General features: G+C 49.8%; 1 long non-coding RNA gene across 1 annotated transcript; it reads left to right on the top strand.

Annotated features, from left to right (window-relative positions):
* The first annotated feature begins 775 nt into the window (after positions 1–775).
* On the top strand, positions 776–8,378 carry LOC120098515 (uncharacterized). Its single transcript, XR_005496771.2, has 2 exons — positions 776–948; positions 8,232–8,378. It is a non-coding gene; the product is annotated as an uncharacterized LOC120098515 (long non-coding RNA).
* Positions 8,379–8,730: the final 352 nt, after the last annotated feature.

Below are 8,730 nucleotides of genomic sequence, written 5' to 3' on the forward strand. Positions count from 1 at the left end.
ATTTGTCAGAAATGCAACCTACATTTTAGCTAACAAAAGGATCTTTGGTCAGGAATGAAGTAAGGAGGGTCCTGGGAAAGAAGGACTGGCTGAAGTTGTCTTTTTGCTGACCTCAGAAATGATTTGTCTGTACAGAGTAAAGCCCACTCCCAAGTGAGTGGGTCTGATTCAACCTTGCAAGCAAAACCGGCTTTCCAGAGCTTTCTGAAGCCTTCCAGAGTTTTGCAGCAGGTCACTGTTGCTAGGTGCTAATTTTAATGCATTCCAAATATTCTCCATTGTTCACTGAAATGCAATGTGTCTTAAGAAGTTGTGGTGTTCTGGATATGATCTGAGAAGAAGAGGATGGCATCTCAGGGATGCTTTAAAGAAGGGTGTCCACCCAGAGACTGAGGCTCCAGTGCAAGGGTGTAGAAGTGTGAATGGTCTTAAGGCTGGATTGCCTGACCCTAACTGAAGCCTGGAGGGTGGCTCTAAGAGAGAAGTACCAGCCATCTATCCTGGAGCTCATCCATCCCCTGACTAGAGATCTGCTGGCCCTCAGCACAGATGCCAAGTGGAGATGGCAGCATTCTCAGGGACAAACTATACTGATTGGCAACTACCTTGCTTTTTAAGCATTAAGAAATCCATATAACTAGCTATTCAAATGGACTCGGCTTGAGCCAGGCCCAGTTTATCCAGGTCAGTCTGTCCTGGGTTGAACTTTTTGCATCCCTGGACCCCTGTTGGACATCACTATGACAGGGTGGGGCACCTCTGTCATGGTAATAGTGACTCAGGTGTTTGTCACAGAAGAGATATGAGGGTCTCTAAGCATAGCCAGCTTGGCAATAACAGAGTCTCTTTCAACTTCATATCTATAAGTTGGAAATTCTCCATTGTCTATTAAATCACCATCTAGGGAGTGCAACCCCAGGAACTCAGGAGAGGCAGCACTGTCCATAGGTAACAAAAAGTAAAGGTCAATGAAATTGTGGGACTAAGTAAGCCAGAGTAGGAATGGGGAGGGGTGGTTTGTTAAGCCATGGTGAGATGCAGGGCTGTGGCACCCATACTCTGACCTCTAGATTCTGACTTCAACACTAGGAGAGGTTTGAGTGGCTTGCAGAGGTCTCGTAAAGACCTCATCACTCCTAGAGTCTTCCCCTCGGCAAACAAGGGCTGATGACTGACCTCTGAGAGAAGCGAGTTGCACGTGGAACACTCTAGAACACTCCCTCGCACTCAGCAAGCTGTGCTTGCTGCCACGGAACTTCCACATGCGACACGGAGCTCTGTGAGTCTCCGTTTAATGTGGAGCGAGGGAGAAGGTGGAGCTGGGGTGCCGTGCTGATGCCCTACAAACCGGTTATGCCACTTCTGCATCACTGACACCTACATCCTGATTCCAGCACCTCTGCCCCTCTCATCAGGCAGATGCTATGATTCCCCAGCATGGAAAAGCTGGAGGGCCTCCCGAGCTGGTGCTCCTGTCTGCTGGGGTGTGCGTCATTCAGACCGGATACGCACTGAGTGAGCTAAAATTAGTGTGAGCTGCCCCCTCTTCTCTGCCTCTACAGATCAACTGACAGTTTATGTATAAAGCGATTAAGGATGCCGTGCAGGTGAGCTTCTCCATCTCTATGCTCTCTACCTGCCACACAGATGCAGCAGCCAGCAGTTCATCCCTTAGAGCAGTGGCTCTCAACCTTCCTAAGATGGCCGCCATTTAATACACTTGCTCGTGCTGTGGAAACCTCCAGCCATAAAGTTATTTTGCTGCTACTTCATAACTGTAGCTTTGCTACTGTTGCGATTCGCAGTATAAACGTCTATGTTTCCGAACAGTGATCTTGGGGGACACCTGTGAAATGGTAGTTTGACCCTAAAGGGGACGGACAGGACCCACGGGTTGAGGACCGCCGCCTTAGAGTCATCCCAAAGCACACAAGCACACTACTAAGGTAAAATAACAATACCTTCTTGTCAATGATACTAAGGAGCTCTCAGCCAAGGCTGGGCGACTTGAAGACTGAAAGCACCATTCCATTTCCAGGTTCCCAACCACCCAGGGCCAAGTACTTCATCCCTCTGGGTTTATGTTTTCTTAGGGAAGTATTAATAATGTCAGATCCCAAACATTATGTCAGAAGCAAGGCAAAACACAGGGTTGGCTCGTCCACTGTAATTCAGAGCAGGATGAAGTGGCCTGGAATTCAAGGGACCTGGGTCCTTGCCCGGCTGAGTGACCTCAGACAAGCCACCCCACCTGCCATGGACTTGTATTGCACGTCTGTAAAATAGGCATTACACACCCCCAATCAGTTGTTTGTGTTCCTGGCTATTTATATTCTGCCTGCTCCCAAAAAGGACTCTCGTCAGCTTGTAATCAGATGCTATGAAAATAGACATGGAAAAATCAAAGACCACAGGGAAGGAGGAGGAAGATGCAGAAACGCTAGCCGCCCAACCCAACATAGCTGCTGTGGCTAATCTTACCCTTTTTTTTTGCTCTGGATCCCAGGAAGGACGGGGCTAAACTTGTTATTCCAAAGTTACACAATCCGGGTGGGCAATTACCTGTTTGAGGAAAATCTACTCCTAGAGTCGTTCGAAGGAGACATACCTTTTCCCAGAATAAACTCTGAAAATAATCCACAGAGGTATAAAAACCTCTGGAAAAAAACATTCCATAAATATTAGTTTTTTGCACAGATTCGCTCAATAATTGTTTGCTGAGCGAGATGCAAGGCAATCGGCGGGGGCGGGGGGAGGGCAAAAAATTTTAGCTCACTCAGGCAGTACAGGGTCTGGCCACATGGAGCATATTCCAGGAGAAGGGAACACGAATTGTGTGGTAACAGCAAGGGGGAGATAGGAAGAGATGAGATGCTGCAAGCTGTGGATGGGGCCATGCAACCCTGGAGGGCCACAGAAACATCTCAAGAGTCATGGCTGAATGGCAAGATAAAGGGATCCCTCATGACCACCATTTGAGAAAAGATAAAATTTTATGCAAAGGGGACAAGTGCAAACGGCAGAGACAAGAGGATGGCACCTTGAGGAAGATCGAAAGAAGGGTGGAAAAGCACTAGGAATGACAAGGGCAAATGCGAGAACAGAGAGCTAGGCAGAAGCCAGGCCATGGAGGTCAGAGGTTTCCATCCCAGGCCAAACACTCAAGTCACCTGGAGAACCTTTAAAAAGGCACCACACTCCAGCCCTGTCCCTAGAGATCTGGACAGTGCTATTGTTGGGTGAGTCCCAGGTCATAATGTGTATCCAGAGAGCCCCAGGAGACTCTCCGAAGCAGTGCAGAACTGGTACAAGCAAGGGTTTCCAGCAGGTTGGGACCTTAGTGGTGTAGCTCTAATTCTCCCCACTGCTGGGAGTGAGCAGACCAAGCAGAAGTGTGGAGAAGGGAAACAAAGCTCAGGGCTCCATCTTTTTAGACAACCCAAATCAAAGAGTAGGCATCAGGCTGATGGGCCACAGGGTCCCTTGGGCTATCCTAGGGCCTTAGAATGATCTGGTCAGCACAATTCCTTGGAGTACCTTGTGTCTCTTTTCGTGTGACAGATATGCCAGGAAACACCCCAAAAGAGGAAAGGGGGGTCCTGTGTCCTACCTAGAATCAGAATGCTTATGGCTGCTATTGGTCCTGACTGACTCCAAGCATCTAATGGGAACCTCGAAACCAAGAAAGTGACTTTCAGGCACAAGGACCACTGTGGCTCAGAACCCAGGGAGGCAGCATAGAAGGGACAGGGACAGAATGCGGAGGAAGGGGTCTTTGCTAGGTGACTAAGACAATCAGGGTAGTCAGAAGTCCCTTACCAGCACAATTCAAGGGAGGGGGTACCAGGACTGCAGACAGATATCTGGATCTCCTGTTACGGGGAGAGGGGAACATGGTAAAATCATACTTCTTTGCCCACTTGAACCAGCCCTGGCCATGAAAGTGGCATTAGATTATTCTTGCCATGACTTATGTGCCCTCCTCCTGACCTGTGTGGGACAGCACTTCCATGACCCCCTCCCCCAAGAAGGTTTCAGCCCTATTCACCCCCGCTGTCCTCCGCCCCAACACACACACACCACACACACACCTTGCAGGCTGTTTGTGTGAAAAATCCACTCGGCCGGTGGAAGACTCCAGCTTTGGAGTGATTTTGTTCATTACCATAACAAACCTTGCCCTGACTACAACTGACTCCTCACTGCCCAGGCTGGAGTCCCCACCCACCCACAACTTGCGCTTGTCGTGAGCCCATCGGAGGGATTTCGAGCTTCACTCGCTTGCTGTGGCAGGACCCTCCTTGAGCAAGCTGACTTGTGGGTCTTCAAGGTTCTGGAATGAAACAGGCCCACAGCCAGAGGGAGCATGGCCCTTAGCCTGCAGGCCGGCCAGCCCAGGCTGCGGAGCCCCCCGCCCGGGCTTAGGCTCATTAGATGAAAGTTATATCACCTGTCAGACAAACTGCTAGAACTGTGATAAATTAATGATCAAATGGTACAGTCGGCGCAGCTACTGTACTGCTTCGGCGAGTTACAAGCCGGCCCGGGTGCTTAAAAAATGCAGCCGGCATTAAAAAAAAATCAGGCGTTAAAGGAAAAAGTCACCCAGCTTTTCAAACAGGATCTGTTTTAAAATGACCACAGACGGCTCGGTTTCGGGGGTCTTTATTTGATTCCTGTCCTTTGTATTTCGTGTTATCGCTCACGGGGAAGGGAGGGGTGGGTGGAGAAGCCGGGGGAGGGGGGGCGGGGGGCGGGGGCGGGGCAGGATGGCTGTCTTCACAGCCTCCGTCCATGCCTGGTGTCCTGGGTAGAATTCAGGCCGTCTTGATGGATATGGACAAGTGCTTCCCAGGTCTGGCAGGAATGAGCAGTGATTGACAGACAGACGAGAATTTTCTTCCTCCACTCACTGCGAGGCTCTGCTAGCCAAGCAACAACAATCCCCGCTTGGCTACTAAGAGCACAGCTCCCCAAATTGTCACTGTGGTTAGCATTCTGGAGTGCCTGCTGCGCATTCTTCACACGCAAACATCACGTGACCACGGCAGGGCTGCAGACGGCAATAAATATGAAAATAATAAGTCTGGCATAATAACACTTCCTACATTTGAGAGGCGAGGCAGAAAAGGAATCAGAGAAGTTCCATCACTTGCCACAGTCACACAGTTAATCGGTAAACGGAGAGGTTGCACTGTTGTTCTGTCTCCTGGGACCCTGGACTCTTATCCCGGAGACCCTGTGGGGACGCATTCCAAAACTGAACTGGACAGACTACTTTTGACTTCAAAGTCTAGGAGCAAACCTGGACTCCTCATCATGATAGGTGCTTGTTACATAAATGTATAGACTCCCTCCGTGAACGGAGCAGCCCCTCCTTGCCCTTCTACCTACAGTTTTATGAGCTTAATTTATTCTTTTTAATATAAAATCTCATTACCTGAGCATGATAGTTTCACTTCCACGTTATCTTTGATATAAGAACAGAGGGAAACCTAAATCAAACCTTTAAATCAAGTCTATAATCAGCCCACACTCCTACTTACTTTTCAAATTTCTAAACAAAATTAAGAGGCAATACCTGGAGGCAAGCGGGGGAGGAGCGCACGGCAGGCAGGGGCCATCTGAGCCCCCAGCAGCCACCAGGCACATCCCTACTCAGAAGAGGAGGAAGCCTGCCTGCTACCAGGCTTCTGCTGCCCTCCCTACCTCCCCCCGCCCGCCCCCCACAACCCAGACATAGGTTTGGAGGCAGAAAGGAATGAAGTTCACCCCAAACCCATGTATGCCTGACATTGATCTCAAAAAGCCATTTGCCTTGCCTTGATCTATTTTTCAAGACATTTTCTACCCAGTGTTAATTTTCATAAAGGGGGAAATTGATGATCAGTTTAAAGAAGCACAGTTAAGGGTTTTTATTCCCCAGGAGCCTAAGGTGGGCAAACTCAGGACTTAGAAGCTGAGGGTGGGAGGGCTGAGGAGGGCCATGATACATCAGCTTCAGGGGCTTCTGACAACAAGAGGCCATTCCTGATGGGGCTGGACTGTAGGTATTGAGAGGGCTGGAGTGGGGGAGGGAGGCCCCACTACTTGTCCAGAGGCCAGAGATGCATTCCTCAGAAACCACCCGAGCCAATATCTTTATGCCATAGGAAGTGGGTCCAGGTCCCTTGTCTGACTCTGCAGAGCTTACCCGTGTGGTCAGAGGACTGAAGTGTGGCACGGAGAAGATCCCAGGGGCAATAGGAACATAGCGGGGTAATGTGTGTCTTGCCACTGGGGTGGCACTAAGCTCAAGCCACATCCATGCTCAGGGCCTGCCTTTGTTTCCCAGTCTATGAACTGAGAACAAACAATCCAACAGTCGGCACTTTGAGGATAGATTTAAAACAAACCATCAAGTGCTGGTCTGTGACCACTCGCAAGTCGGTGACAAGGGTCCGAGACCTGGGCACCTTGTTTTGTTTCTTCAGTACATTGCTCAGATCAAGACCTGGCTACAAGCTCTCCTTTTCCAGGAAACCTTCTTTGACTGCTGGTCAGGTTTCAGGAATTGCTATGCCAGCACTCCACTGGCCTCCGGTGACAAGTGTCTCTGAAGAAGGAGAAAACACAGCAGCTCAAAGTACAGTGGGCCAGGTACTAAACACTGCCTCTGTATGATCTTGCTTGTGACCCCCGGAAAAGCCACCTAGGGCCTCTGAGGCCTCAGCTTATTTTTCTGTAAAATGGGTGTTTTTTTTCCAGTCCCCTCTTCACAGTTCTTCAGACTAAGTGAATCCCTTCAAGTATCAAGTTTGCAGAAGAGTCTTCAAGGCTCAGAAGGTGTCAGCTAATGACAATATGAATCCCCTTGTAAGAGCATCCCAGAGCACCTGGGTTGCCCTTGGCAACGCATGTCTTGTGCACACCTATCCTACTTGGGAAACATGATATTGATATACAGTGTATTCACACAAATGTACTCATGGGGAAAACACAGAGAAAGAACACTCTATGTCAGAGGTCCAACTCAGCCCACCACAGCCCTCGGAAGATCGTGTACCCTCGGCCAGGAAGCCACTGCCTTAAGCACAAGAGATGCTGGCAGCTCAGACACCATTACTAAGCACTGGTGTGCCTGGAGAAGGTCAGAAGAAGCCACCATGATACCTCAGGGTTAACCAGCAAGGGCCCAACCCAGAAACCTTGGTTCTATCACTATGATGACACAACCCCTTAAACCTTCCCTTCACTGGGCCTCAGTTTCCACTTCTGTACCCGGGAGCTTGGATGCAGTAATTCTCATAGCTCTTAGGGTAGATGTGGAGGCCTACTATGTGACAAACCCGATCCCTTAAGAGAGAGCAGCAAATGGCAGGGTTACCCATCCTGTTCGTGAATTCTCCTTCCAGCAAGAAAGGGCTCATCAGGAAACGTCGGAGTCGGCCTCATGGCGGGTGAGGAGCATCCTGCCTGTACAGGATTCCGCGGCCCCAGGCAGCGCTGCTGAAGCCCTGCCGTAATTGTCTCTTCTCTCGGGACCTTAAGACTGTGTCAGCATGCCAGGCCAAGAGCAACTTCAAAAGTGATTTTCCTGAGCCGCCTTCTCCTGGGTACGTCCCCAAGGGCACAAAGGTGCCAGATGAGATTTCCTCCTCTGCAGCACTGTCCCCCAATGTATCCAAATAAGAAAAAAACCCTTCAAGTAGGAGGATGATGTAAGGGAGCAGCTCTCAGTCTCGGGAAACAGAGGTGCAACGTTTCCTGTCCTTCCTGATGATGCACAAGACTGCGTTCTCCCCGTCTTCCGAAGCTTCGAAAGAAGGGGTTTCAGTGTCCTTACACACCTGCCATTCCCCTAAAAGTGACCAACCTTGCCTTAGGACCCCTGTTTCCAGCCCAAAGACAAATCCTATCAGATCCAGGAGGCTCTGGAAAGGGGTTCTGTTTGCAAAGAGCCGGGCTCACCCTCGGGGAAGAGAGCACCACCGCAGGCTGAATGGATCTGCGGAGCCAGAGCCAGTCCCGGAAGAGGAAGAAGTGATTGACATGAAGTTGGGGCGGGGTGCTGTGGGATCTTGGATTATGGTTTGAATCCGAAACGCTCCCTGCAGATTCTTGTATTGAAAATTGCTATTCGGGAGATTGGGGAACATTTAGGGGGTGGCCCCTTGCTTACTGGGAATAGACCACCAAGTGTGGCTTTGATGATTTGCTTATACCCACTCTGGTTTCTGCCTCGATTTCAGCTTCCTGTCTGCCTCCTTTCCCCACACCGACTGCCATGACTTGAGTGGCTCTGCCATGTTTTCCCCTCCATGAGGACCTGAAATCCCTCCGACTAGTGAGCCCACGTGACTCACCATGGTTATGGCCGTGGTCACAGCAGCACAAAGGTAGCTAACATTAATTAACATGCGTAGCAGAAAAAGCTCTTCGAATGATAGCATCAGGGCTAACATTCCAAATATTCATTGATGCTTCCCACAGCTCCCAGCAAATCCCAAAAGGTCCCGCTATCCAGGAAATCTAGAGCTCCCTAGGAGGTCTGGGAGCTTAGGGTTGGGAGGTATTAGGGACTTGCTGACCACTGGTTAGATATATTTTAATATTTTAATCAATAATGGGGCCTGGGTTAGAACATGGGAAGGGGAGAGGGCGTGGTCTCGGAGTTCACAGTTCTTCAGAGGACTCGTGTGAATCGGACAAATGTGGTGGCACATACCGTCTCAGAACTCAGGAGACTGA

This window comes from Rattus norvegicus, chromosome 19 (genome assembly GCF_036323735.1).
Source record: "Rattus norvegicus strain BN/NHsdMcwi chromosome 19, GRCr8, whole genome shotgun sequence".
Lineage (NCBI taxonomy): Eukaryota > Metazoa > Chordata > Mammalia > Rodentia > Muridae > Rattus > Rattus norvegicus.